Raw genomic sequence first — 6,000 nt, 5'->3', positions numbered from 1 at the left:
TTCTTTCAAGCTCTAAGTTTGATCTTAACCATCCAGCAAGCCAGTCTCACCAGTCATAAAGTAAGAGTACTGGGCTTTAACTTCAATGTCTATAACTTTACAGTTATTTACCCTTTTATTTAACTGGAGTCTGTATTAGTACTGGAAGTTACCACTATCTGTTCTATAGGTGATGCTTTATTATCACAAGTTACCTAGTTTGTGTGTTCTTGAAGCAGCTACTTCTGCAAAACATTAACACGTAACAGTTTCACAAAACGAATTTAGCAAAAGTAAAAAAAAAAAAATTATTTGACTTTTATAATAGCTATCTTAAATTTTGGCTGAGCTATACATTACATCCCTGTTTGAGATCACAGTAATTTTACAACAAAAACCGATCTTTTGAATATACCTTTAAAGAAGCTGAAGTCTGACTTATTTTGGAGCCATTCTAACATGCAGTGACGTGGGAGGCAGAGTCTTATCTAAGGTAAGCCATGGTTCTTTACAAATATTAAGTAAAGTGTTCTAATTCTGATGTTGATCTTTGCTTCTTTCTTAAATATCATTTTAAGAAGTTTACATATATGATTCCTGAGTCTATATGAACACTAGTTAACACAATTTAACATTATATCTAAAAACATGAATTAAAGAAAGCCTGAGAGAGCTTTTAACTTTCCTTTTGTGTGCAAAGTGGCAAAATGTTTTCGTGTTTCACAATATTAACCTTTAAACAAATCAGGCTCTAACTTTTAGAAATACATTTACATTTAAAATTCTTTTTCTCAGTATAAAGAGTAACAGATTTTACATATACCCTATTGATAACAGGTCCTATAATAGAACATTAGATGATAGAAATATATCCCCAATGAAATTACTCTTTATAAGTTTAAAATTACCATTACAGACACATTTAATCTGGAGAATAGCAGCTTGATAAATTCCCTGCTTTAAAAACTTGTATACCTGGAAAATATGAAGACTTTTAATATGCAAAGAGTGATCATTTCACAATTACATTGACACTTTTATATTACCAAATTTAGTTTTTAAAGAAAAATTTAGACTCTGTAACATAGTACAATACTCTAACAGTTGTTTAACCATGATTGTATAAACCCCAATTTTTTAAGACTAATTGCTTTAAAGAATAAAACCTAAGAGACATTAAGTTAAGAGTAAATTAGTGTTTCTAAGAAATTCTTGTCATTTTACCATATAGTTTAAACTTTGGTTTATATCTGAACATTAGTATTTCACCTTAGGAAAAACCTCAAAAATTTTTAACTGTCTCACATACATACAACCAACTTAGTTACATGCAAACTTGTTGAAATTTGCCCTTTACTTACAGACTTTCTTAGCACTTACTTAGACCCTCATGTATTTCATCACATAAATACTTTTTTCCCCAGAAAGATTTTGTTCTTCACTAAATTTCCATATGTAGAACCTTTTATTTTCTCTTTCCTATTTGTTGACCCCATTTTGTTCACATTCTGAAACAACTCTTAAGAAATGTCTGAATTTAGATAAATGACTCCATTTTAATAAGATTAAATATTTTGTTATTTACAGTACTCTAATTGAAACAGTTGAAACTTTGGAACCCTTTGTATATAGAATTGTACCTGTTAGGACGTAACTCTTAGTAACCTTGTTTTTAGTTTAGTGATGACACAAAACAATTTTAAACCCTTTTTATTTACCAACCTATGAAAACACCAATAATGTTTAAGTATGTTACCCCATGAAATTTAAGGAGTTAAAGTGTACTTGATGTTAGTTAACAATTAGCTTTTTAACTTTGTAAATTAATCAGATGTCTCTAACACATTTGAGTAATACCATACATGTTAGGTCTAATTCACTTATTTTGTAAAAACCAAGATATTAGACAAGTGTCCTGAACAGTATTTGCCATCTCTTTCTTGTTGAAGAAAAGTCCTAGAAACAATTGATATTAGACATTTTATTAACATCAACATTTCATTAGTTTGACCACCTAGAGACTTGTGAGTTATTTTCAAAGACATTTTACCTTTTATTAGTTTATCCAATTTAAATTGAACGCATTTAAATCACATGAATTAAAAGTATCTGGATCCATTTAAAAATTTTTAATTTTAGGAGACTTTAATTTTGATACAGAGAAAACATGACGTCAGACAGCACAACATACAAATAAAGCAAAATCAAAGGCCTTGCAAATTTATAGGTGAATCTCCATTGCAATGTAACAGATATTCAGAAACTCTAGTTGAATTAAAAACTAGAACTGATCAAAAAGTCATTAGCTCAAAAAATATTCAATTAAAAACAACAAGAATTCTTGAAAAAATGATATGTCCATTAATTATTAATGTATCATAAAATATACTTTTGCTGGAGTTCAGGTAAAACTTTTGCTTTTCTCTTTTTTTTTCTTTGGTTTGAGATAGGTCTCCTACTGAGCCTTCAGGCTTTCTCTATTTACATTCAATGTAAACCTTGATTGAGATCTGGAAGGAGCTGAGCTAACAAGTTTTAGCAGAAACTTTGTGCCTAGGGCATTTTAGCCATTTGTACCAGGTTAGGCTTGGATGTCAAAGAAAATCATGAGTCCATGTTTTCCATTACTTTTGAGAATGAAGTTATTATGTTAAGCTCCTCACTGAGATATGCCACTGTTTGTTGAGCTATGGCTGCCTATCCAGGATTTATTTTCCCCTTTTTTGACAAACAGGTTAAATCTTGCTTCATAGGTAAGCTGAGGACAGAAGCTTGAAGTAAGGCCCATTTTTGATATTCCTGGGACAGAATATTGTCCAATGGTGTCTATTTTCCTGTAGTATTGAACCTGTTGATGCATTATTAAGCTTTACTTTTTTAAGATGTTATCATTCCTATCAGCTAAGAAGTTTAGGAGTTTACATACTGGAGAACAATTACAGATGTTTTATCTCCAAACTTTGTTAAGTCCTTAGCTAAGGTTTGTTCAAACAGGTGAGGGCCATCTCTAAATCCTGAGGCAACACTGTCTAGGTTAGTTGAGACCCATTATCTGGTTCCTCAATGGCAAACAGAAATTGCTATTCAGAGTCTAGCATACACAGAAAAAGGCATCTTTTAAGACCCACCCCCTCCTCAGAATAACCAGGATGTTCCGTCCCATCCTGCTCAGCTGTGCTCCCTTTGCTCCATCCCACTTCAAAGCACGGTAAGTTCCCTGGGTTTTTTTTCCCATTTGCAGCTCCAATTTCCCTTCCATTCCACCGAGGGTTCTGTTCCCTTAGCAGGCCACAGACTCCCTCTGCCCATCCAGCTCTGGTCACAGCAGAGTCATCTGGGCTGCCAGTTAGCCTCCTTGTAAGTCTCGAACCCCCAAAACTGAGGGACATCTCAGTTTTTGGCTCGCCTGCCATCTTCCTGGTGTATACAAGTCAGAACTGGGGAGACTCTTCTGCTTCTGTACACCTCTCTCTGGATAAAAATGAATGGATAATGTGAAATACTGGGAGCTCATCAGACCCCAAAACTCCTTTGGGGTGTATCCACCATAATTTTACCAAACTGGGACTTCCCAGATACTTAAGCCATAAGCGGCTAATTTTTTACTTGTCCATGATCTGGCCCCAGTATATTCTAGATATTGGCTCAAGATGGCCACCAGAGGGCACTCTTGACTTTCAAATTCTCACAGACTTGGACAGCCATTGTTTTAAGGCAGAAAAGCGGTTAGTTTTTATTCGACCGTTGTCAAGCCTCAATGTTTTAGATAGCCACCGAAAAGCACTCACAGCCATTTGCAAGCTTTCTTTTTAGAATTTGGTGCTTGCCCTGCTCCTCCTTCTACCTGCTCCACTACCCACACTCTCCTCCCAGGAGTGGTCCCAAACTTGGCCTCCCCCCATGCTCTGGCCAAAACTCTGCCTCCTCTTCCTGTCCTCCTCCTGCAAACTGTCTCCTCCTCCTGCAGATGCAACTCCTCCCCCCTTCCTCCTTGGAGCCCTCCCACTTGCCCTCCCACCTCCTCCTTCAGAATGCCTCTATGCCCAGTCTGCTCCCTCCTCCCCTGTCAGCACTAACAGGCAACTTCATCAGACTCTCCCACTGCCTAACCCAGAGCTTCTTTATCCTCTCTGAGAGGCAGTTGGTGCAAAGGGGTTATGTGAATCTAAGTTCCATTCTCATTTAGGGTCTTTCTCTGCTGACTCCTCTACTTATATTAAGGAATTTAAGTATCTTCCCAAACTTACAGTCTTAATATCATTTCTTCCACTCCCAGTATCCAACAGGCAGCACAGGACCACGCTAACCAAGCCCATTTAATGGACATAACTTACCCACAGGCACAGGTTCCAATAACTGAACCAAACTGGAACTATCAGAAAGGCCAGGAAAGCCACCATTACTGTGCTCACATGGTCCAATACCTCCTTGCAGACATGCAAGCCATCTCCAATAAGGTGGCAAACTTTGATAAACTGAGGGAAATTACCCAGAATCAAGATGAGAATCCAGCTCTGTTTCTTAGCTGCCTTATAGAGGCCCTTAGATACATACTAAGCTGGACCCTGAATCTCCCTCTGGGGCTACAGCACTAGCAACCTACTTCATTTTTCAATCAGGCCCTGAAATAAGAAAAAAGCTCAAATGAGCTAAGACGGACCCTCAAATCCCTATCTGAGATCTGGTAAAAATGAGCTTAAAGTCTATAATGCTCCCCCCAAAAATCAGCTGAATTGGCCAGGCAAGCTTGTTTACAGAAAAAGGTGACACTTCAATCACAAGCCTTGGTAGCTGGCCTGTGGCTCCAGTGAGAGCTTCACAGGGGAGCCAACAATGGTCTCCCCCAGGGGATTGTTTCAAATGCAAATGTGAAGGTCATTGGGCTCAATGTCCAAACCCATGGACCCCACCAGCCCATGTCCCACCTGCAAACAATCAGGACACTGAAAGAGTGACTGCCCAGTGTCTCTACACAGAGATGTGGCCAGCCAGGCAATGCTTTTCCATAAGCTTTGGAATTTGCAGAAGACTGAAGTGTTAGGTCAGATTTAGGCAACTGTAGGGGGCAAAGCTGAGCAGCTAGAACAAAGACCAGCCCACCAAAGGTGACCAGAAAGTTCACAGCAAGGTGGATGGAAAGTTCCACTGACTCTTCACACCCACCTGTCACTCAACAGGACCCCCTTCCATCCTAGTCTATAAAAACCCTGGGCAGCCAGGGCCACTTGTGATTTTCTCCTGGTCTCTATACCCCTGGAGGTCTGGGAATTTTGCCTGAGAGGCAAATTCCGATAAAGCTTGCTTCGGCCACTTTCTGTCCCATTTTATTTGGCTGCTAACTGTGTCCACCAAGCCCGCCAAACTTACATTTGGTCCCTCCGTTGAGCCCACCGAGCCTGTCCGAGCTTACATGAAGGAGCCTGGACTCAAGGACCCTTATAACCCTAGCCAGGCCCAGGGTAAAAGCTCCAGGTAGTGGGTAAATCCATAATTTTCCTTGTGGACACAGGGACCACCTATTCTGTCTTGCCTGCCTACTCTGGGACTTTATTTCCTTCCCAGGTTTCGGTTATGGGAATTGATGGAGAACCCTCCTTCCCAAGCAGAACAGCTAGATTAGCCTGTGCCCTGGAGGGACATTCTTGTACACATTCGTTCCTAGTTATTCCCTCCTGTCCAGTCCCCCTCCTAGGAAGGGAGGTTCTCCAACTCCTAGGATCCATGTTACAGCTTCTTCCCAGGCATACAGCTAGTGCTCACCTTCTTCTACCTCTGTTTCATACATTCTCTAATGCCACCACACCACCTACCTACCGTTGTCCCTAGACCTGGTCGACCCCCAAGTCTGGGACACTTCCAAGCCAGTCATAGCCTCCCACCACAAGCCAGTCCTTATCCAACTGAAAACTCAAGCTTAGTTTTCTTCGTGTCTCCAATTTCCAATTTCCCGCACTCACAGGAAAGGACTTAAACCCATTATAGACCTGTTGCTTACTCAGGAACACCTTATCCCTACTGACT

The 6,000-nt window shown here is 39.6% G+C and overlaps 1 long non-coding RNA gene across 1 annotated transcript in view; it reads right to left on the bottom strand.

Moving 5' to 3' along the window:
- Positions 1-894: 894 nt before the first annotated feature.
- LOC306640620 overlaps positions 895-6,000 on the bottom strand; it is a 246,494-nt gene continuing 241,388 nt past the window's right edge. Inside the window, exon 3 of the long non-coding RNA XR_013757830.1 lies at positions 895-1,076. This is a non-coding gene — a long non-coding RNA (uncharacterized lncRNA). The remainder of the gene's footprint in view (positions 1,077-6,000) is intronic.

This window comes from Sciurus vulgaris, assembly GCF_902686455.1.
Source record: "Sciurus vulgaris genome assembly, chromosome: 11".
In the NCBI taxonomy this organism is placed as follows: domain Eukaryota; kingdom Metazoa; phylum Chordata; class Mammalia; order Rodentia; family Sciuridae; genus Sciurus; species Sciurus vulgaris.
Note: the sequence above shows the minus strand (reverse complement) of the source record. Positions and strands in the feature narration are given on the sequence as shown.